The following is a 24487-nucleotide window of genomic DNA, read 5'->3' as shown; positions in this document are numbered from 1 at the left end:
CTTTTTGAGTAGGAAGGACAGTGAATGCCTCTATAATTGTAGGCAACTTAATTACTGGTAACTTCGGATTCTTCATCTATAAAAATAATACTCATTTTGTAGGTTGTTGAGAAGATTAAGTTAAAGGAAATAATGCACATGAAGCACTTAGCCAGAGCCTGGCAGATATTTTAGCTACTTGAAATGGTGGTGGGTGTAGCAGGAATACCAGCAGCTGCTGTTGTTATTAATGGAGAATCTCTAGCTGTCAGTAGCCCCTGCCTGCTTCTAAACTATGCTCTTTCTTTCCCTTGCCTATCATACCAAGTACAGTCTCTGGTAGAAATAAAAGGTGTTGACCAGAAGCTCCTTTGGCTTACCACCACCCTTGCCTGGTCCATAGTTTATCCTGTGAAAACCATGTTTAGCTCATACGATATGGTGAACGAAGATGAAATCAGCTCCCATAATCAGGACCAGTGATACAATTTGTGGGGCCCAGTGAAAATGAAAATGCAGAGGCCTTTGTTGATAATTTATTAAGAACTTCACAATGGCAACAGAATAATATTGTATCAGCACTAGGTATGTCTAAGAGCACAAACTACATGTCCATGAAGCCAACCCTGCCCATAAGAGATGAAGTTCTATGTCATGAAGACTGCCAATTAGGCCTTAGGCCACGTGTGGTGGCCCACGCCTCTAATTCCAATACTTTGGGAAGCCAAGACAGGCAGATCACTTGAGCCCAGAGTTTGAGATCAGCCTGGGCAACATAGCAAAATCTCAGCTCTATCAGGAAAAAAACTCAAAAAGCAAAAATTCACCAGGCGTAGTGCATATGCGTGTAGTCACAGCTACTCAGGAGGCTGAGGTGGGAGGATCGATTGAGCCCAGGAGGTCAATGAGGCTCCAATGAGCTGTGATCACAAAGCTGCACTCCAGCCTGGGCAACACAGCAATACCTTGTCTCAAAAAAAACAAAAAGGGCCCCGCGTGGTGGCTCACGCCTGTAATCCCGGCACTTTGAGAGGCCAAGGCGGGTGGATCACGAGGTCAGGAGATGGAGACTACTCTGGCCAACATGGTGAAACACCATCTCTACTAAAAATACAAAAATTAGCTGGGTGGGCGCACACCTGTAATCTCAACTACTTGGGAGACTGAGGCAGGAGAATCGCTTGAACCCAGGAGGTGGAGATTGCAGTAAGCCGAGATCGCACCACTGCACTCCAGCCTGGCAACAGAGCGAGACTCTGGCTCAAAAAAATAATTGCCAGTTAAGAAAAGTTAAAACCCGGCCGGGCGCAGTGGCTCACGCCTGTAATCCCAACACTCTGGGAGGCTGAAGAGGGTGGATCACCTGAGGTAGAGAGTTCGAGACCAGGCTGGGCGCAGAGGCTCACGCCTGTAATCCCAGCACTTTGGGAGGCCGAGAGGGGCGGATCACGAGGTCAGGAGATCCAGAACATCATCGCTAACACGATGAAACCCCGGCTCTACTAGAAATACAAAAAACTAGCCAGGCGTGGTGGCGGGCGCCTGTAGTCCCAGCTACTCCGGAGGCTGAGGCAGGAGAATGGCGTGAACCCGGGAGGCGGAGCTTGTCGTGAGCTGAGATTGCGCCACTGCACTCCACCCTGGGCGACAGAGCGAGGCTCCATCTCAAAAAACAACAAAAAGAGTTCGAGACCAGCCCGGCCAATATGGTGAAACCCTGTCTCTACTAAAAATGCAAATATCAGCCGGGCACAGTTGCGGGCGCCTGTAATTCCAGCTACTTGGGCAGTGGAGTAGCGAGAATCCCTTGAACCCGGGAGGTGGAGGTTGCAGTGAGCTGAGATCGCGCCACTGCACTCCTGCCTGGGCGACAAGAGCGAGACTCCATCTCAAAAAAAAAAAAAAAAAAAAAAAAAAGAGAAAGAAAGAAAAGTTAAAACCCTAGCATACTGATGTTTTACTCTCCCTAGATAAATAGCATGATCTTAAAAAATATATATGTCAGCTATATTCTTTACGAAAACTCTGGATATCAGTAGTTAACACTATCAAATACTTTGCACGGTTTTAACATTTCACCATGATTAGTGTGCTTGTGACTTAATATATCTCAAGAAAAATCACTGTCTTTTGGAGCCTTGCAAGTTTGTGTGGGGGCCCTCATTCCTTCTTGTAGCCAACCTTACCTTAAGGAATGCTAAAACTTGAGTCTGGGTCTTATTTTGCCACAACATAAGCACTGTATCAGGTGAGGTATGGTGAGATAGAGATGGATTTTAAAAGTGTACATGGCTTATGAAACATTTCATTTAATATAAAACATATTATGGCCAGCTAATTGAAGACTCCCTGAAATATCTGTCATCGTTTTTCATTGATTGAAAATATCTGGTTTATCTAAAAACAGGGAAAAAACATGATGATGTAACAGCAACAAACACATTTTACTTATCATTCACACTGGAGACTAGAATTTGCAACATATACATTTCCCTAAAAATAACAAGAAATGTTTGGGGCAAATTCTGTGCTCATCAGGATTTAATGTAACCACACATGTGAAAATCTAAGGGAGGGGGAAGATGGTGGAGTAGAAAGCACCAGCAATCTTGCCCATCCAGACAACTGCATTAGCAAAATCTTCCTGCTGTAACTATTTTGAAACTATCTGGAATCTATTGAAGGCTTGCAACTTCTTGGGGAAGGCTTGGATATTAAATAATAGTTAATTTTGGTCAACTTCAGCTCTTAGCAGAGTAGCAGCTACCCATCCCCCACCTCTCAGTCACATGGTAGGCAGCTGTGCCCACGTTCCTGGAGCAACCTGCACATAGCTTGAGGGAGCCAGGGTGGGCAGAAACAAAGACCCTGACCCTCCAAATATCAAGGATCTGTGCTCTGATCATTGATTGCTGGTTCTAATCACAGAAGTGCAGACAAAGAGGCTGAAAGCCACTGTTACTGTATCTCCCTCCAATGTTGCAAGCCCCTCTCCCTTGGGCTGAAGTGATCTCCAGGTAATTTAAAGGGCCAGCACCTCCCCCATTAATTTTTTGCTTTTTTCCCTTTTAGAAGCCAGACTGTAAAGACTAGGACATTCAAAAACAAACACATACATAGGGGAAGATAGAAATGACCATGGATGTCCAGAGAAAGGCTCAGAAAAGACCTGAGAGGCTGGGAGTGCTAGCTCACGCCTGTAATCCTAGCACTTTGGGAGGCCGAGGCAGGGGGATCACCTGAGGTTGGAGTTCGAGACTAGCCTAGCCTATATGGTGAAACAACGTCTCTACTAAAAATACAAAAAATTTGTATTTTTTTACATTACAGGCGCATGCCTGTAATCCTAGCTACTTGGGTGGCTGAGGCACAAGAATTGCTTGAACCTGGGAGGTGGAGGTGGCAGTGAGCCAAGATTGCACCACTGCACTCCAGCCTGGGTGACAGAGTGAGATTCTGTCTTAAAAAAAAAAAAAAGAGGTCGGGCGCAGTGGCTCACGCCTGTAATCCCAGCACTTTGGGAGGCTGAGGCGGGCGGATCATGAGATCAGGAGTTTGAGACCAGCCTAGACAACATGGTGAAACCCCGTCTCTACTAAAAATTAAAAAATCAGCGGGGCGTGGTAGCAGGTGCCTGTAATCCCAGCTACTCGGGAGGCTGGGGCAGGAGAATTGCTTGAACTCGTGAAGTGGAGGCTGCAGTGAGCCAAGATCGTGCCATTTTACTCCAGCCTGGGTGACAGAGCGAGACTCTGCTAAAAAAGAAAGAAAGAAAGAAAGACAGACAGACAGACAGACAGAAAGAAAGAAAGAAAGAAAGAAGAAAAGACTTGAGGAGACCTTACATTTATACCTCAGGCTTATATTATCCTCAGCATACACACAGTATACTACCATCAAATAAGTAAACAAAAACAGTGAGCCCAGGGAGGGGGAGAATCTGATTTCTAGATACCACACTATTAGATTCAAACATTCACTTTTCAACAACAAAAAAATCACAAGACATATGAAGAAAGAGGAAAATATGGCCCAGTCAAAGGAAGAAAAATAAGTCAACAGAAACGGTCCCTGAAAGAGACCTGACGGCAAAGACTTTAAAACAACTGTCTTAAAGATGCTCAAAGAACTAAAGGAAGAAGTGAAGAACATCAAGATAATGATGTATGAACAAAATGGAAATATCAGTAAAGAGACAGAAAACTTAAAAAGATACCACAAACCCCAGAACTGAAAAGTACAATAACTGAAATGAAAAATTCACTAGAGGGATTCAAAGGCAGATTTGGCAGGCAGAAGAAAGAATTAGCAAACTTGAAGAGAGGACAATGGAAATTATCAAGTCTGAGGATCAGAAAAAAGACTGAAGAGAAGTGAACAGAGCCTAAACGACCTGTGGGACACCATCAGGCAGACATACACACACACTGTGGGAATTCCAGAAGGATAAGGAGAGAGAAAAGAGTAGCAAGAGTATTTTTAAAAGATAATGGCTGAAAACTCTCCAAATGTGGTGAAAGACTTAAATACAAACATCCAAGAAGTTAAATGAACTCCAAGTAAGATGAACTCAAAGACACCCACACTTAGGCATATTAAAATCAAACTTTCAAAAGTGAAAGACTTCCAGTTCTGAAATGGTGGCATAGAAGTAAGCTGGCTTTAGTACCCATCCCTCCTCAACAGAAAAATAAAAACAAATACACAGTGCTGAAATTATCACCAGAAGGACTTCATAACTCAAATATGAAGATGAGACAGTTCCCAGGACCCCAGAAAAAACCCTGAGCAGATGGTAAGACGATTGGATTTCTACATCCATAACAACATTCCCCACATTATGCCAATCACCAGGCATGCAAAAATGTTTCCTCCAACTCACGGTTTCTACACTGGAAAAAGTGCAATTGAGGTGGACATTCAGCTTCTCTACCATCTTGGGTTCCCTGGCAGGAGGCCTTCCCTGCCTTAATCCATGGAAAGCACTGAAAGTGCCTGAAGGGAGAAATATCCCTGAGGACAGACAGAGGCAAAGCAGGGAGGTGGGACTACCATTCCCAGCTCTGGAATCTCTGTTCTGTAACTCAGCAAAAGGAGATGCCAGATCAGAGTGGCTGTTTAGCAGTACCACACTATAGGAGGTTTGTCCCACAGATCCCCTGGGCATGGACCCCTAGCCAGCCTTCCCACACTGCCAGGAAAACCCCCTGGGGGACATCCCCCATTCAGGAAGAGCAGCGTTCTGATAGTTTACTAACAGCTGAGGTGAACCTGGGTTTAAGGCTCCACCTAGAGCTGAAAAGGAGGCAGTGACCCAGCAGCAAAAAGCCTCTCAGCAAATATATCCAATAAAATACAAAAACAAGCCAGCCAGAGAAGACTGGATTAAATGAATAATCCTTCAATGCAAAGATGTACACATCAACAGGAAACAACAGCAAACAGGGAATCATGATCTCCCCAAAGGGACATAGCAAGGAACCAGTAACTCACCCTAAATGAGAGGATGATATGTAAGCTCCCTAACCAAGAATTCAGAATAGAAGTTCTAAGGAAACTCAGTGATCTTTAAGATACCACAGAAAAGCAGTTCAGAAATTTATCAAATAAACTTAGCAAAGAGGTTGAAATAATAAAAAGAAATCAAACAGAAATCTTAGAACTGAGAAATATGTTTGCAGAACTGAAGAATTCCTTAGAGGCTTTCAACAGAAGAATGGATCAAGCAGAGGTAAGAATCATTGAGCCTGAAGATGGGCTATTTGAAAATATGTAAAGGATAAAAAAAATCTTTAGAAACTGAGAATCAACAAAGATTGCCTACAAGATACAGAAAATTACCTCAAAAGACCAAATTTGCCAAATGAGTTGGCTCATGCCTGTAATCCCAGCACTTTAGGAGGCTGAAGTGGGAGGATCACTTGAAGGCAAGAGTTCAAGACTAGCCCAGGCAACATAGTGAGACCCTCTCTCTACAAAAAATGAAAACACTAGCAGGGCATCGTGGTGCATGCCTGTAGTCCCAGCCATGCAGGAGGCTGAGGTGGGAGGAGACTGCAGTGAGCTGTGATCACACCACTGCACTCTAGCCCAGGTGACAGAGTGAGAACCTGTCTTAAAAAAAAAAAAAAAAAAAAGACTCAACTGGGCGCAATGGCTCATGCCTGTAATCCCCGTACTTTGGAAGGCCAAGGTGGGTGGATTGCTTGAACCCAGGAGTTCAAGACCAGTCTGGGCAACATGGCAAAACCCTGTCTCTAGAAAAAATACAAAAAATTAGCTGGGTGTGGTGGCACGTGCCTGTTGTCCCAGTTACTCAGGAGGCTGAGATGGGAGGATTTGCTTGAGCCTAGGAGGTCAAGGCTGCAGTGAGTTGTGATTGCACCACTGCACTCCAGCCTGGGTGACAGAGGGAGTAAAAAAAAAAAAAGACAAAATTTAAGAATTATTGAGGTTCAATAGGGAGTTGAGCAAGTGCAAGGGGTGGAAAGCTTATTCAAAAAAAAAAAAAAAAAGAGAGAGAGAAAAACAAACTTTCCAAAACTTGAGAAAGATATAAATATCCAGGTATAGGAAGGTTAGAGAACACCAAACAGATTTGACCCAAATAAGACTACCTCAACACATATAATAAGCAGACTCTCAAAGGTCAAGGACAAACAGAACCCTAAAAGCTGCAAGAGAAAATCAGCAAATAACATATAAAGGCACTCCAATGTGTCTGGCAGTTCTCAGTGGACACCATACAGGCCAGGGGGAAGCAGTAGAATGACATTTTTAAAGTGCTTAAAAAACTGCCATCCAAAAATATTGTATTCAGCAAAGTTATCCTTCAAATATGTTTTTCCCAGGTAAATGAAAGCAGGGAGAATTCACCACCATCACCTGTCTTACAAGGAATACTAAATATTGAGTTATTCAATCTGAAAGAAAAAAACACTAAAGTGCAAAAAGAAAAAAAAAGAAAAACACTGGAAGGTATAAAACCCATTGGTAAAATTAAATATAAATACAAGGGTTGGCCATGGTGGCTCACACCTGTAATTTTAGCACTTTGGGAGGTCGAGGTAGCAGGATTGCCTGAGGCAGGAGTTCAAGGCAAGCCTGGACAACATAGCGAGACCTGTGAGACCCCATCTTTAAAAAAAAAAAAAAATTAGCCAGGTATGGTGGTGCATGCCTGTAGTACCCAGATACTTGGGAGGCTGAGGCAGGAGGATTGCTCCAGCCCACGAGTTCAGGGTTGCAGTGACCCATGATCATTCCACTGCACTCTAGCCTGGGTGGCAGATTAAGATGCTGTCTCAAAAAAAAAAAAAAAAAAAAGATAAAATACAAAAATTGACAAGCCCTTGGTTACACTAAGAAAAAGAGGGAAGACTCAACTAAATAACTTTAGAAATGAAAAAGGAGACATAACAATTGAGACCATGGAAATACAAAGAATCATTAGAGACTATTATGAACAACAATATGCCAACAAACTGGAAAACCTAGAAGAAATGGATAAATTCTAGCCATATACATCTACCAAGACTGAACCATGGAGAAATAGGAAAACTCAATAAACCAATAACGAGTAGTGATATTGAAACCATAATAAAGTCTCCCATGAAAGAAATCCCCAGATGGCCTAATGGCTTTATTGCTGCATTCTACCAAACATTTAAATAACAAATATCAATTTTACGCAAATGCTTCAAAAAAACTGAAGAGCCAGCCTGGACAACATGGCAAAACCATGTCTCTACCCCCCAAAAAAGAAAAAACAATTAGCCAGGCATGGTGGTACATATCTGTAGTCCTAGCTACTTGGGTGGCTGAGGCAGAGAATCCCTTGAGACTAGCAGATCAAGGCTGCAGTGAGCTCTGACCGCACCACTGCACTCTAGCCTGGGTGACAGGGCAAGACCCTGTCTCAAAAAAAAAATTTTTTTCTTTTTTTTTGAAGAGGACTGAATACTCCAATACTCCCAAGCTAATTCTTTGAGGCCAGCATTACCCTGATACCAAAACCGGAGAAGGACATAACAAAAAAAGGAAAACTAAGATGATGAACACAGATGCAAAAATTCTCATCAAAATACTAGCCAACTGACTTCAACAACACATTAAAAAGATCATTCACCATGATCGGCCAGGTGGGGTGGCTCACGCCTGTAATCCCAGCACTTTGGGAGGCTGAGGCAGGTAGATCATGAGGTCAGGAATTTGAGACCAGCCTGGCCAACATGATGAAACCCCGTCTCTACTGAAAATACAAAAATTAGCTGGGCATGGTGGCATGTGCCTGTAATCCCAGCTACTTGGGAGGCTGAGGCAGGAGAATCGCTTGAAGCCAGGAGGCAGAGGTTGCAGTGAGCCGAGATCGCGCCACTGCACTCCAGCCTGGGCAACAAGAGCAAGACTCTGTCTAGTAAAAAGAATAAAAAGATCATTCACTGTAATCAAGTGAGATTCATCCCAGGGATGCGAGGATGATTCAACATATGCAAATAAATAAACATGATACATCACATTAACAGAACCAAGAACAAAGACTATATGATTATTTCAATAGGTGCCAAAAAAGCATTTGATAAAATTCAGCATCGCTTTATGATCAAAACCCTCATCAAACTGAATACAAGAAGAACATACCTCAAAATATAGGGGTCATATATGACAGACCCATAGCTAACATCATCCTGAACAGGGAGAAATTGAGGACTTTCCTCTAAGATCTAGAACAAGACAGGGATGCCCACTTTTGCCACTTGTATTTAATATAATACTGGAAGATCCTGACCAGAGCAATTAGGCAAGAGAAAAAAATAAAGGGTATCCAAACTGGAAAGGAAGAAGTCAAATTAGTCTTGTTCACAGATAACATGATCTTATACTTAGAAAAACAGAGATTCCACCAAACAGCTGTTAGAACTGATAAAGTAATTCAGTAAAGTTGTAGAATACAAAATCAACATACAGAAATCAGCAGCATTTATATACACCAGCAGTGAACAATATGAAAAAGATATCAAGAAAGCAATTCTATTTATAATAGCTATAAATAATATTAAAAACCTAGCAACCAAATTTAACCAAAGAAATAAAAGATCTCTACAAGGAAAACTATAAAACACCAATGAAAGAAATTGAGGAGGACACATCAAAAAATGGAAAGATATTCTAATCTATGTTCACAGCTTTAATATCATTAAAATGACAATATTACTCAAAGCAGTTTACAAATTCAATGCAATCCCTATCAAAGTACCAATGATATTCTTCATAGAAAGGGAAAAATGTTCTAAAATTTATATAGAACCACAAGAGACTCTGAATAGTCAAAGCAATCCTGAACGAAACAAACAAAGCTGGAAGCATCACACTACCTGACTTCAAAATTTACTACAAAGTTATTATAACCAAATCCGCGTGTTACCAGCATAAAAACAGACACAGGCACATAGACCAGTGGAACAGAATAGAGAAACCAAATATAAATCCATGCATTTATGAGCAACTCATCTTTGACAAAGTCTCTACAAACATGCAGTGAGGAAAGAATTGTCTCTTCAGTGGTGCTGGGAAAGCTGGATAAATACATTCAGAAGAATGAAACTAGACCCCTGTCTCTCACCATACACAAAAATCAAGTAAAAATGGATCAAAGACTCAAATCAAAGTTTTAAAAACTTTGAAACTACTAGAAACAAGACACTGGAGAAACGCTCCGGGACATTGGTCTGGCCAAAAATTTTTGTGTAAGACTCCAAAAGCACAGGCAACCAAAGCAAAAAAGACAAATGGGATTACATCAAGATAAAAAAACTTCTGCACAGCAAAGGAAACAATAAAAAAATGATGACACAATCTGCTGAATGTGAGAAAATATTTAGAAACTACCCATCTGACAAGAAATTAATAACCAGAATATATAACGAGCTCAAACAACTCAACAGCAAAAAACAAAAAATCCAATTTAAAAATAGACAAAAGGTCTGAACAGACATTTCTGAAATGAAGACATACAAATGGCCATCAAGTATGTGAAAAAATGGTAACATCACTTGTCATCAGAGGAATGCAAATCAAAACTACAATAAGATACCATCTCACCCCAGTTGAAACAGCTTTGATCCAAAAGATGGTCAGTAACGAGTGCTGGTGAGGATGTGGAGAAAAGGGAACCCTTGTACACTGTTGATGAAAATGTAAATTAGTATAGCCACTATGGAGAACAGTATTGAGGTTCCTCAAAGAAACTAAAAAGAGAACTGTGCTGTGATCCAGCAATTCTACTACTGAGTATATATCCAAAAGAAAGGAAATGAATATATCAAAATGAGTATGTTCACTCCGATGTTCACTGCTACCCTATTCATAATAGCCAAAATATGGAACCAATCAAAGTGTCTATCAATGGATAAAGAAACTGTTAGGCCAGGCGCGGTGGCTCACGCTTGTAATCCCAGCAGTTTGGGAGGCCGAGGCAGGCGGATCACGAGGTCAGGAGATCGAGACCACGGTGAAACCCTGTCTCTACTAAAAATACAAAAAAATTAGCCAGGCGTGGTGGCGGGCGCCTGTAGTCCCAGCTACTTGGGAGGCTGAGGCAGGAGAATGGCGTGAACCCGGGAGGCGGAGCTTGCAGTGAGCCGAGATTGCGCCACTGCACTCCAGCCTGGGCGACAGAGCGAGACTCCGTCTCAAAAAAAATAAATAAATAAATAAATAAAAGAAAGAAACTGTTACGTGAATGTGTGTGTGTAAAATCTGCCATAAAAAAGAATGAAATCCTGTCATTTGCAGCAACATGGACGGTACTGGAGGTCATTATGTTAAGTGAAATAAGCCAAGCACTGAAAGACAAATATTGCATGTTGTCACTCATGTGGGAGCTAAAAATACAAATCTTGTGAAGATAGAAAATATATATATTTTTTCTTGAGTCAGAGTCTCACTCTGTTGCCCAGGCTGGAGTGCAGTGGCATGATCTTGGCTCACTGCAAGCTCCGCCTCCCTGGTCCACCCCATTCTCCTGCCTCAGCCTCCCAAGTAGCTGGGACTACAGGCACCTGCCACCACGCCCGGCAAATTTTTTTGTATTTTTAGTAGAGACAGGGTTTCACTGTGTTAGCCAGGATGGTCTTGATCTCCTGACCTCGTGATCTGCCTGCCTCAGCCTCCCAAAGTGCTAGGATTACAGGCATGAGCCACTGCACCCGGCCCCCAAAGATAGAAAATATTAACGGTTACCAGAGGCTGAGAAAGGTAGAGGAAAAGTGGGTATGAAGAGAAGTTGATTATGGGTATAAATATATGGTTTGATAAAGAAGTAAGAATAGTGTTAAACAGATCAGTAGGGTGACTATAGTTTACAATAATCTATTGTATATTTCCAAATAGCTAGAAGAGAAGAACTGAAATGGTTGTAGCATAAAGAATAGACAAATATTTAAAGTGACAGATATCCTGAGTATGGTGCTTTGATCTTTACAAAGTATATGACTGTATTAAATTATCACATGTATCCTGAAACTACGTATATCCATTATCAATAAAAAAGGAAATAATTTTCAAAATAGTAAGAGATACAAATCATCACATACAAGGTATCTTCAGTAAGATGATCAGCAGATTTTTCATCAGAAACTTTGGAAGCCAAAAGGCAATGGGCCAATATATTCAAAGTGCTAAAAGGAAAAGACCTGTCAACTAGGAATCCCATGTATGGAAAAACTGTCCTTCAAAGTGAGGGAGAAATTCAGATATTCCCAGATTTTAAAAAGCCAAGGGAGTTTGTCACCAGTAAGCTGCCCTGCAAGAAATGCTTCGGTGCAGAGTGAAAATGAAGGCCCAAAGGTATATGAAAACATGAAATGAAAAAATGCTGGACAGTAACTTGAACCCACATGAAGAAATAAACACCTTAGTAAAGGTAAATGCATAGGCAATTATAAAAGCTATATAAGAGCAGTGATAATGAAGTTGAGAACAGAAAAGCAACAGAGAAAATCAATGAAATGAAGAGTGGATTTTTTGAAAAGATCAACAAAATTGACAAACTTTTAGCTAGTGGGCTAAGAAAAAAAAAAGACTCAAATTATTAAAATCAGCAATGGAAGTGGGGATATTACTACTGATTCTATGGAAATAAAAGATCATAAGACAGTACTATGAACAACTGTATGCCAACAAATTGAATAACCTAGATGAAATGGACAAATTCCAAGACAAAACTGTGAAGAAACAGAAAATCTGAATAGCCTAGATAAACAGCAAATCTGACTAGTAAGGAGATTGAACTAATAATCAAAAATCTCCTTTTATAATTGGCTTAAGCCAATAAAAGCATTTAAAAGGTCTCAAACAGCAAAAATAGTGGAATGTATTAAGCTGAACTATATGAAATTGCTGATATTTGACCATTTTTGACCTACAAAATGGTAATTTTATATGATTCAACCTAATGTTTTGACTGGCAGTCAGGAGATGGGGTAGGAAGCATCAATTTCTTCTTCAATGAGAAACAACATAATAGCTACTTCTCACAGATGAAAGCTCATCGTGAAGAGTAAAACAAGTAGTCGGTAGATACAGCTACTATAGTATTAACTGCCACTTGTCACCCATGGGTGCTGCTGGTTGACATGGCCCAGCACCAGAAATTGTGTCTCATATCCTTACCTAGAGCTTGAGCTCTCTGAGGGAGTGGGGGTGGTCTCACATCTTTCTACATTGCTTGTTTCAGGGCCTGACATCAGAGGTGCATCACTCCTGTTAACTTGTCGCCTCACCAAAGCCACCTCTCCAGACTTGGGTGGGTAGAACTCACCCGCACCCCACTGTCCCTGTTCTTCTTGTGGAAGAGTCAAACGTTAGTGGTGACTACAGGTAGCAGGTAATTTTTATTCCCTCTCTCCTTTGCCATCCTTGAACCTTAATCCAATCCACCACCTGTTGCTTCTGCTCCTCTGTTCATCCCCTGCTTTCCATAATACATTTACATTCTAGTTTAGGGCTTCCTTAACCTTGACCTAAATGACTATGAAAGCTTCTTATTTATCTTTATTGACTCTATTTTGTTATTTTGTTCATGCATTCATTCATTCAGTGAGCACTTAGTAAGCACCAATGGGTGACCTGCTCTGGGCCTCCACTAGCACACAAGGCAGCACTTACATGCAAACTGGAAAAAGGTGCCCCTTGGTGCCTTCTAGCGAATGGAAGAGCAGAAAGGCAACTCTGGCTCCTGCTGCAGCATACTGGCCCAGCCCCTCTTGTGCCCCTCACCAGGTGCCCTCTCTAGGGCACATCCTGCACAACTGTATCCAGTGGCCCTGAGCTGCACTGTGCTAAGCATGGTCAGGAGGTGGCACAAAAAAAGGCATCCCCAGAGGTCCAGAGAGGGACACCCCAAAGAACAGCCTGTGAATCAGAGGCAGGACAGCACAAGGCCGGCACTGAGCAAGCTCTAGGGGAAAAGATCAAAGGCAACAAAACTGTTTGAAATAATATAAAGAAGAAACGTACAGGGAGGATTGGGGCTTCAGGTTCTGTTGCAGACTCTGTGGTCTGGAGGGGGGCTGTCACTGGGCAGGTGGCAGGAGCCCAGTCGTGGCAGTCACCGTTCCGGAGGAGAAGGAAGGCTTTACCACGCCTCCCTCCTCCCTTCCCGCTGGTGAGTCCTCTCCTTCCCCCATCCCCAGCTGTTCCAAAATCTGTTCTGTGCTTGAGTTGTGTTCAGCACTGTCTACAGCGTACGAATACAATTGCAGTAGGTGACAAGATGGAACTTGTTTTATTTTATCTTACATATTTGGAATTAGGGCCTCTAGACAGTCAACATATAACTGTATTCAAACAATATGCAAAGCAGGGGCTTAAGATTCATTGAAAAATCTGGTAGCCTTATGGTGAGTTCTCTCTAAAGAGGGACCTTTTTAGATATGCCATCCCAGAGGGGGGCCCCCACCTGGCCTTGTTTTTGTCTTCTCCCTTCCCCCTTCACCTGATGCCATTAATTAACCATTTATATAACAAGAGGCATAGCTGGCCTATAGCATGACAGGGGTTCCCAACCTGGGATTCAATATAATAGTCACCTGGGGAGCTTTTTAAAATTGTCAAATTCAGGACCCTACTCAGTGCCATCAAATTAAATTCACTAGTAATAGGACCCAGGCTTTTTAAGCTTTCTAGGTCCTTACCATTAAGTGAGCTGTTGCTGCAGGTCAGCACCATTGCTCTCTTATTGCTGTCATGTGAGAGCTAGTTAGAAATGCAGGATTTGGAGCCCATCCCCGTCCTTCTTCATCAGAGAATCTGCATATTGACAAGATTTCCAGGTGATACATATCACATAAATGTCTCCAGGTTATTCATTTTCAAACTTGGTGGCATGTTGGAGTCCCCTGGGGAATTTTCAAATATGCTGATGGCAGAGCCCCAGCCACAGACAGTTTGATGTAATTGGTCTGGGATAAAACCTAGGCGTTGGAACGTTTAAAAGTTGCCAAGGCGGCCGGGTGCAGTGGCTCACACCTATAATCCCAGCACTTTGGGAGGCCGAGGTGGGTGGATCACCTGAGGTCAGGAGTTTGAGACCTGCCTGGCCAACACGGTGAAATCCTGTCTCTACTAAAAATACAAAAAATTAGCCAAGCATAGTGTGGCCAGTGCCTGTAATCCCAGCTACAATGGCGGCCGAAGCAGGAGAATCGCTTGAACCCAAGAGGCGGAAGTTGCAGTGAGCCGAGATCATGCCACTGCACTCCAGCCTGAGTAACAAGAGCAAAACTCCATCTCAAAATAAATAAATAAAATAAAATAAAATAAAATAAAAGCTGCCAAGGTGATTCTAATGTGCAGCCAAGCTGGAGGGCAGCTGCACTAGCGAATGCCAATATAGCCACTGCCTTAATGCAAGAAATTTTGCCTCAATAAAAATTACTACGTGAGTCAAATGCTACCATTATGTACAAATAGATGCTGTGAAAGCAATGAAAATCAAGTTTCTGCAAATTTGAAAAAAATCTGTATTTAAAGTCTTTTGATTAAAAAATATATATAACACTTGGCCAGGTATGGTGGCTCATGCCTGTAATGCCAGCACTTTGGGAAGTCAAGGCAGGAGGATCACTTGAGCCCAGGAGTTCGAAACCAGCCTGGGCAACATATGGAGGCCCTGTCTCTATCAAACATTTTTAAAATAATTGGCCAGTGTGGTGGTGCAAGCTTATGGTCCCCACTACTACTGAGGCTGAGGTGAGAGGACTGCCTGAGCCCGGGGGTCAAGGCTGCAGGGGGCCATGATCACGTCACTGCACTCCAGCCTGGGTGACAGAGTGAAACCCTGTCTGAAAAAAATAATAAAATAACATTCAAACTGCAGTGATTCAAAATAGCAATAATAATCAAATAAGCTCATGTCCATTTGAAGACACAATTTAGTACATGACTTCTAAACCCAAGTGAATGGCTTCTTTACTTAGCTGGTAGCTAGTTCAAGGATCTCTGCTTTGCCTGAACATTATGATCATGTGGGAAGCTTTAGGGCCGAAGTGTCTAACCTTTTGGCTTCCCTGGGCAACAATGGAAGAGTTGTCTTGGCCCCACATAAAATACATTAACACTAGCCAATGAGCTAAAACAAACAAACAAACAAAAACAACAACAACAAATCTCATAATGTTTTAAGAAAGTTTACAAATTTGTGTTGGGCCACATTCAAAGCTGTCCTGGGGCACATGTAGCCCACAGGCTACAGGTTGGACAAGCTTGCTTTAGGGGCTAAAAAACCAGGCCACATTCCAAACCAATTAAATCAGTCTTAGGGTGAGTCCCAGGCCTCAGCACTTCTTCAGAGCTACCAGAAAGACTCCAAAGTGCAGCCAAAGATGAGAATCTCTGCACTAAGGGTTGTAAGTACAACTAAGGTGTCTTATTGATCCCAGAAAGGACTTGGGGTTGCTGAACATTAATAGTAACCAGAATTTAATCCTATTACATTTAGGCAGGGGAGAGAGGTATCAATCACACAACCTTCCACTGATCAAATGATAATTTTGAGATGAGCAAAAGTTTCCCTTGTTTGAAAATCACGTTGCTCCACATCCCCACCCCCTGAATCCATGGCCATCATTGTAGCGGTGCAGGGGTGAGAATGGGGTGAACACCAGGAAGTCCCTGCTGAACTAGGAGCTTCATGCTAGATTCTGATATCAAGTCCACAGTGAGATAATACACTTGCCTTCGTTAATGGAGAAGAAGTCTTCTAATCTCCAGCAGCTTAAGGGTCTGAATATAGAACTCTTAGGAGGCAGAGTGAGAAAGGAATGGGGGATTTGAAGTAAAGTCCTTGTCATGGGCAAGACAAAGCCCTTCAGATGGTGACAGCGGTTCAGTGGGGAGAGCCCAAGTAATGAGACCGGGCTGAAGGTTCTGCCTGGTCTACTCCCCCATCCCAGGAACATGCAGGACAGTGACAGTGGCTAGAGAGGTAATGGGAATGTCCAAGCTGAGGGGGTGTGCCAACTTCCCACTCACCCTTTGGGAGACTTCATGGGAGCTCTGCATCAACACGGGGCATGGAGAAGAGCAGACACAGCAATATGGATTGTTCAGGCAGAGAAGGGCAACAACTATCCATTCCCCGAGGATGGAAGAATCCAGAAGTTTCAACTGACCCTTTGGCAATGTGCCTGCAAGGGAGCTGTCAAGAGTCCAGGAGTGAGGGTGCCCATATCGGAGGTAACAGGCTGGCTGGTGTTGGGTGACGGACAGCAACAGGGAGAGAAGAGGCAGGAGCTGCCCTGTCTGCAGGGCCATGATCACACCTACTGGGCAAACCTCATGCATTTCCTGTACCCCAAGGACAGACCACAGGTCCAGTGACCATTAGTACAGCATCAGAGACCAGTCACCAAGGGCCAAGACACATGAACAACTTCACTGGAGCCCACAGGGAAGGCTGACATGACATGGTTTGTACACTTCCTCCTGGGCCCCCTGTGGCTCAGAAAAGGGGAGGGCGGAAATCATAACAATGAATAGCTACTTAAAAGAGATCATCTAGGGCCAGGCGTGGTGGCTCACGCCCATAATCCCAGCACTTTGGGAGGCCAAGGCGGGCAGATCACGAGGTCAGGAGATCCAGACCATCCTTGCTAACACGGTGAAACCCCGTCTCTACTAAAAATACAAAAAATTATCCGGGCGTGGTGGCAGGCACCTGTAGTCCCAGCTACACGGTGGGGGCTGAGGCAGGAGAATGGCGTGAACCTGGGAGGTGGAGCTTGCAGTGAGGTGAGATTGCGCCACTGCACTCCAGCCTGGGAGACAGAGTGAGACTCCATCTCAAAAAAAAAAAAAAAAAAAAAAAAAAAAAAGAGATCATCTAGGCTGGGTGCGGTGGCTCATGCCTGTAATCCCAGCACTTTAGAAGGCTGAGACGGGTGGATCACGAGGTCAGGAGTTTGAGACCAGTCTGGCCAACATGGTAAAACCCTGTCTCTACTAATAATACAAAAAAAAAAAAAAAAAAAAAAAGCTGGGCATGGTGGCCCACGCCTGTAGTCCCAGCTACTTGGGAGGCTGAGGCAGGAGAATCACTTGAACCCAGGAGGCGCAGGTTGCAGTGAGCTGAGAACATGCCACTGCACTCCAGCCTGGGCTACAGAATGCGACTTTGTCTCAAAAAAAAAGAGATCATCTAGAAGAGCTGGGCATAGTGGTGTGTTCCTGCAGTCCCAGCTATTTGGGAGACTGAGGTGAGAGGATTGCTTGACCCCAGGAGTTTGAGACCAGTCTAGGAAACAGAACGACACTCCATCTCTCCTTTTTTTTTTTTGAGACAGGGTCTCACTCTGTTGACCAGGTTAGAGTGCAGTGATGCAATCACAGTTCACGGCAACCTCCACCTCCCTGACTCAGGTGACCCTCCCACTTCAGCCTCCCAAGTAGTGAGTACCTGATACTACTGGCACGTGCTACCATGCCCGGCTAAGTTTTGTACTTCTGGTAGAAATGGAGTTTCTCCATGTTGACCAGGCTGGTCTCACACTCCTGGGCTCAAGCGATCCGCCCACTTTGGCCTCTCAAAGTGCTGAGATTACAGGCATGAGCCACCACACCTGACCAAGTCCTAATACTTTTTTTTTTTTTTTGAGACGGAGTTTCGCTCTTGTCACCCACGCTGGAGTGCAATGGCACAATCTTGGCTCACTGCAATCTCCACCTCCCGGGTTCAAGCAATTCTTCTGCCTCAGCCTCCCGAGTAGCTGGGATTACAGGCATTGCCATCAGGCCTGGCTAATTTTTGTAGAGATGGTGTTTCACCATGTTGTCCAGGCTGGTCTCGAACTCCTGACCTCAGGTGATCTGCCCGCCTCGGCCTCCCAAAGTGCTGGGATTACAGGTGTGAGCCACTGCGCCCGGCCAAAGTCATAATACTTTTGAGTCATCTAAGTAGCAGTCCAGACTTGACTAAGTGCAGAAAATAACTTGGTTCAGGGCTTTAGAAAGTCATAACATCACTCTTTAAATTCAAAATGAAGTTAAAAAGAGATTGCCACTAAAATAATAACTTGAACAGCACAATAAATTCTAAGTCATTTTAATAAATGTAGGTAAATGTATCAACAAATTTTAAAGACGTACTAATCAAACCCAGTATCAATCACGTATTCCATGCATTCCAGCTCCTGCCAGGGCCTTTAGGATGGGACTTACATCCTACCCTACATTACAAACTGGAGAGCTAACATACATGGGCGTTAACTGTGCCTTGCACGCACCTCTGCACTGTATCTTCCCTATCCTGGCCCAAGACACCATCACCTTACTCCCGACTGGTTCCTGGGGCCTCTGTCCCTCTCCGGTCCCTTCTCCACACCACAGCCAGTCTGGACTTTAAAAAACACAAATCAAATCATGATGCTCCTCTGCCTGAGCCCCTTCCATGGTTTTCCAGTGTTCTCATATTAAAAACCAAATGTCTCACCCAGACCGCAGGGTCCTGGCTGCCTGGCCCATCCGTCTCCTCTGCTTACCACCCTCAGTCACAGGGATCTGCCGCCAGTTCCCTGACACACCACGTCTTCCTGCCCACCTCGGGACCATCGCATGAGTGGTCCCCTCTCTGGAAGGCTCTTCTGGATCTCAGCATGTCTGCCACCCTCTCATCCCTCAAGGCTCAGCATACATGCTCTGTCCTCAGCAGGACCTTCCCCATGCCCCCTCCTGGGATGCTGTCCTCCAGAACCCTGCCCTTCCCTTCACAGGCCTTCCCCTTTTGAAATGAATTAATTATTGGCTTTGTTTACTTGTTCACTGTCTTCCACTGGGTTCAGAGAATTTTTCCTTTTTGGCTGTCCCAGACAGGAACACCCTTCCTGCTTGGTGGGGGTGGAGGCAGAGACCCCCGGGTCCTTCTCCCCATCCTTTGAAAGCTAGGGAGAGGCCACAAACACAAGCTTGGCCCATGAGATGCTGCAGGTGGGGCCTTTGAGCCGTGAGGGGTGACACAAAGAAAGTGTGAGCTGGTGAAGGAAAGAGGTGCCCACAGCAAGCGTCCAGGATGGCAGGAGTGAGGACAGCAGCGCAGGGACAGCAGCAGGAGGGAGCAGGGTAGACAATCTGGTTTACCCTGGCCAGACTGCCCTGGCCTGGGCTGGGCTGTGTTCTTAGGGGCTTGGTTTGGTCACTGCCCATTTTCCTATTCTCCAGCCTGTCCACCAGCCACCCAGAAATTCCTTTTCTGCAAAAATCAGCCCCAGCTGGTATCAGTCATGTGCAACTCCACAGCCCATGTGCCACAGGCCCCCTGTGGGCAGGGACTTGGTCTGCTTGGCTCAAAGCTGTACATGGAGCTCACAGCACCATGTCTGGCACATGCAGCCTGAATGACAGAATGGACTCCAAGCTAGGCTGGGTGGCAGGCTAGGGAATGTTCAAGGAGAAAGGGCCACAAGTTTCCATTAGCCTCTGTCCTCAGAGGGCTAAAAAGGTTATTGGTGTGATCATTTAATACTCTTCATCGGCTTCACCAAACTGTCTTCCCAATGGAGTTGTGCTAATTTACACTTCCACCAGCGGCATATGAGAGTGCCCGGCTTGCTCTCCCATCCATGGCCCTCTGCACTGTCTATGCCCAGGGTTTTGTATGTTGAGTGCGTTGTGAGTTGGAATGTGTGTAGTGAGCAAAGGTAGCTGTGGAAAGGGACTGGCGATCTGAACCCTGGGGAAAGTTTTATAACTTCCTGATTTGAGCAGAAATAAAACAGTAATACATGAATCATTTTAAGATCGTTGTTTCCTACCTTGAGCTGATCTATAGGCTATCATTTTATACCCCCCACCATGTGAAATACTACTATTTTTTTATTGTGGTAAAATATGTATAATGCAACATTTACCATCTGAACCACTGTCAAGTGTACAGTTCAGTGGCATTGAGTAAATTCTCACTGTTGTGCAATCATCACCAGAACCATCTATCTCCAGAACTCTTCATCTTGCAAAACTGAATCTCTAGCCCCATTAAACATGAATTCCCCATTCTCTCCTCCCCCCGGCCCTTGGCAACCGCCATTTGACTTTCCATCTCTATGAATTTGACTACTCTAAGTACTTCACATAGATGGAATCACATGGTATTTGTCCTTTTGTGACTGGCTTATTTCACTCAGCATAATATCTTCAAGGTTGACCGGGCGTGGTGGCTCACGCCTGTAATCCCAGCACTTTGGGAGGCTGAGGTAGGAGGACCACCTGAGGTCAGGAGTTCAAGATTAGCCTGGTCAAATGGCAAAACCCCGTCTCTACTAAAAATGCAAACATTAGCTGGGCATGATGGCAGACACCTGCAATCCCAGCTTTTCGGGAGGCTGAGGCAGGAGAATCGCTTGAACCCGAGAGGCAGAGGTTGCAGTGAGCCAAGATCACACCATTACACTCCAGCCTGGATGACAGAGTGAGACTCCATCTAAAAAAAAAAAAAAAAATTCTTCAAGCTTCAACCATGTTATAGTGTATGTCAGAATGTTCTTCCTTTTTAAAGCAGAATAATATTCCATTGTATGGATATGCCATACCCTGTTTATCCATAAATCTGTCAATGGACACTGGGGATGCTGCCACCTCTTTGCTAATGTGAATAACGCTGCTATGAACATGGCTGTACAAATAGGTGTTGGAGTCCGTGCTTCAATTCCCTTGAGTCTATACCCAGAAGTGGGACTGCTGGATCATCTGGTAATTCTATGTTCAATTTTTTGAGGAATTGCCATATTTCTTTCCACAGTGGCTATATCATTGTACATTTTCATTCAAATATTTTTAAAATTTTTAAGCTGTACCCATGTCCAGTTACCACTGAAGAGCTGTTTTACAACCAGAAAAAAAAGACATATCTTTTATATATCCTCTGGAAATTGTCTCCACAATTTCTAATAAATTTTGGTAAGTTTTTATTTGTTCTTAAACATAATTTTTTTCAAAAAGAGGGCATTATTTAAAAATAATACATCAATAAATTTCTTTCTTTCCTTTTTTTTTTTTTGAGGCGGAGTCTCCTTCTTTCACCCAGGCTGGAGTGCAGTGGCACGATCTCGGCTCACCACAACCTCTGCCTCCCAGGTTCCAGCGATTCTTCTGCCTCAGCCTCCCGAGTAGCTGGGATTACAGGTGCCTGCTACCACGCCTGGCTAATTTTTAAATTTTTGGTAGAGACAGGGTTTCACCATGTTGGCCAGGCTGGTCTTGAACTCCCGACCTCATGTGATCTGCCTGTCTAAAGGCTGGGATTACAGGTGTGAGCCACCGCGCCTGGCCATCAGTAAATTTCTATGTAGAATACCACACAAAAATGCTGTGGCCCTTTAGCTCCTTTAAAGAGATTTTGACTCTAAGGGCTGCTAACGGTTGAAAATAAACATTTCTTAGAGAAAAGTGTGCACATATCCACAGCAGTATGACAGATTCGTAATGGATTCCTCTACTTAGCGCTGTATCTCCAGTCCTTTGAGGGGGCTGAGGTGGTTGCAGGAGCATAACTGCGCTCTGTCACTGCCTCTTTCTCTGTTCTGTGCTAACAAAAACTAAATTCTGTGTTGTATGGCCTGTGGGTCTGACCTCGTCTGGCAATTCCAATGGCTACAGAAGAATCTGTAGTACTGAGTGAAGGTAAGAGCCTATTCACCCATCTTTCCCTACTCTCTTAAGTGACAGCAAATTTCACCTACCAATTTCAACCCGCTTTGACTATTAATAACTAGGTATTTACACCAGCATCTATGATAATTGAGGCCTACTTATGTTCTCACTTTGCTAAGTTCCCAAGTACCCTGAGAGATTCCTTCCCTATTTTGAAGAACTATTTTTTTTTGGTTACTATGGCAACCATGCAAGGAGAAAGGCGAGCTTTCCATGGACACGGGAGCAAAAGAACAGCTATTTGTCCTCCCACTGGCGGAACAGGGCCATTCGTGAGATTAGCATGTGGTGCCAATACAAATAAGCGTGCAGCCTGCTTCAGGAAGGCCGAGAAGACATTTTCAGAGCAAACTCTCTCCTGAAGCAATTATATCACACCTCAATCAAGTGCACTGTTTTGTGCTGAAATGAAGACACGGTCTTTTGTGCCCAAAGCAGATACACAAGGGAAGCCCGTTTGTGGTCCACGTGGGTTTGCTTCTAAGGAAGGACTCGGTACAGGATGGGGGCAACTCCTAGGCCAGCCTTCTGGCTATTGTGGGGTTCCTGGTACAAAACAGGGGCACCGGGGAGGAACGGCCCTCCTGGTCTACCCTGGCCACTCTTTTTGTCATGGAAACCCATGAAAAGGGTTGGACATCAGATAAAGGACAGGCTTGGCAAGAGTCAAAAAAAAAAAAGCAGAATCCGTATTCTTGTCCAGTTTAGTAAAGTTTGTGTTATACTGCCTCACTGCAGCATACTGCCTCCTCAGACCATCGGGACAGCAGGGGCGAGGGACATTCCTACAAGTGTCTCAATGACGGAAGTCTTTTTTCTTTTTTTTTTTTGAGATGGAATCTCGCTGTCGCCCAGGCTGGAGTGCAGTGGCGCGATATCGGCTCACTGCAGGCTCCGCCCCGCGGGGTTCACGCCATTCTCCTGCCTCAGCCTTCCGAGTAGCTGGGACTACAGGCGCCCGCCACCTCGCCCAGCTATTTTTTGTATTTTTAGTAGAGACGGGGTTTCACCATGTTAGCCAGGATGGTCTCGATCTCCTGACCTCGTGATCCGCCCGCCTCAGCCTCCCAAAGTGCTGGGATTACAGGCGTGAGCCACCGCGCCCAGTGGAAGTCTTTTTTCTTTTTCTTTTTTTTTTTTTGAGACAGTCTCGCTTTGTCGCCCAGGTTGCAGTGCAGTGCTGTGATCTTGGCTCAGCGCAACCTCCACTTCCAGGGTTCAAGTAATTCTCATACCTTAGCCTCTCAAGTAGCTGGGACTACAGGTGCACCAGACACCACACTGGCTAATTTTTGTATTTTTAGTAGAGGCGGTGTTTCACTATCTTGTCCAGGCTAGTCTCGAACGCCTGATGTCAGGTGATCCACACACCTTGGCCTCCCAAAGTGTTGGGATTACAGGCGTGAGCCACCGTGCCTGCCTGGAAGTCTTTTTTCACACAGAATGAGAGAGCAAACAAGCAACCATGTCAAAAATTAAAGTTGCCCATTATGCTGAGTGAAATAAGCCAGACACAATAGGACAGACATTCTGCAATTCTCACTTCCATGAGGTATCTAGAGTCATCAAATTCATACAGATAGAAACTAGAGGCTGGGCGCGGTGGCTCATGCCTGTAATTCCAGCACTTTGGAAGGCCGAGCCGGGTAAATCATGAGGTCAGGAGTTCGAGATCAGCTTGGCCAACATGGTGAAACCCCGTCTCTACTAAAAATACAAAAAATTAGCTGGGTGTAGTGGCAGGTGCCTGTAATCCCAGCTACTCAGGAGGCTGAGGCAGGAGAACTGATTGAACCCGGGAGGCAGAGGTTGCAGTGAGCTGAGATCGCGCCACAGCACTCCAACATGGGCGACAGAGTGAGACTCTGTCTCAAAAAAAAAAAAAAAAAAAGGAACTAGAGTGATAGTTGCCAAGGGAGAATTGGAGTTTTTGTTTTTGTTTTTGAGACAGAGTCTTGCTCTGTCACCCAGGCTGGAGTGCAGTGGCGTGATCTTGGCTCACTGCAACCTCTGCCTCTCAGGTTCAAGAGAGTCTCCCACCTCAGCCTCCCGAGTAGCTGGGACTACAGGCGCCCGCCACTATGCCTGGCTAATTTTTCTATTTTTAGTAGAGTTAGGGTTTTGCCATGTTGGCCAGGCTGGTCTTGAACTTCTGACCTCAAGTGATCTGCCCACCTGGGCCTCCCAAAGTGCTGGGATTACAGGTATGAGCCACTGCAGCCAGCCGAGAATTGGAGTTTTTGTCTAATGGGTATAGTTTCAGTTCAGTTTGAGATGAAAAAGTTCTGGAGATGGGTGGTGGTGATGG

The 24487-nt window shown here is 44.3% G+C and overlaps 1 protein-coding gene across 1 annotated transcript in view; it reads right to left on the bottom strand.

The window, feature by feature from the left end:
* Nucleotides 1-24487, bottom strand: part of CLYBL (citrate lyase beta like) — a 289048-nt gene that overhangs the window by 120406 nt on the left and 144155 nt on the right. The gene's annotated exons all lie outside the window — the stretch shown is intronic.

This window comes from Nomascus leucogenys, chromosome 5 (genome assembly GCF_006542625.1).
Source record: "Nomascus leucogenys isolate Asia chromosome 5, Asia_NLE_v1, whole genome shotgun sequence".
NCBI classification, from domain to species: Eukaryota; Metazoa; Chordata; class Mammalia; order Primates; family Hylobatidae; genus Nomascus; species Nomascus leucogenys.
Note: the sequence above shows the minus strand (reverse complement) of the source record. Positions and strands in the feature narration are given on the sequence as shown.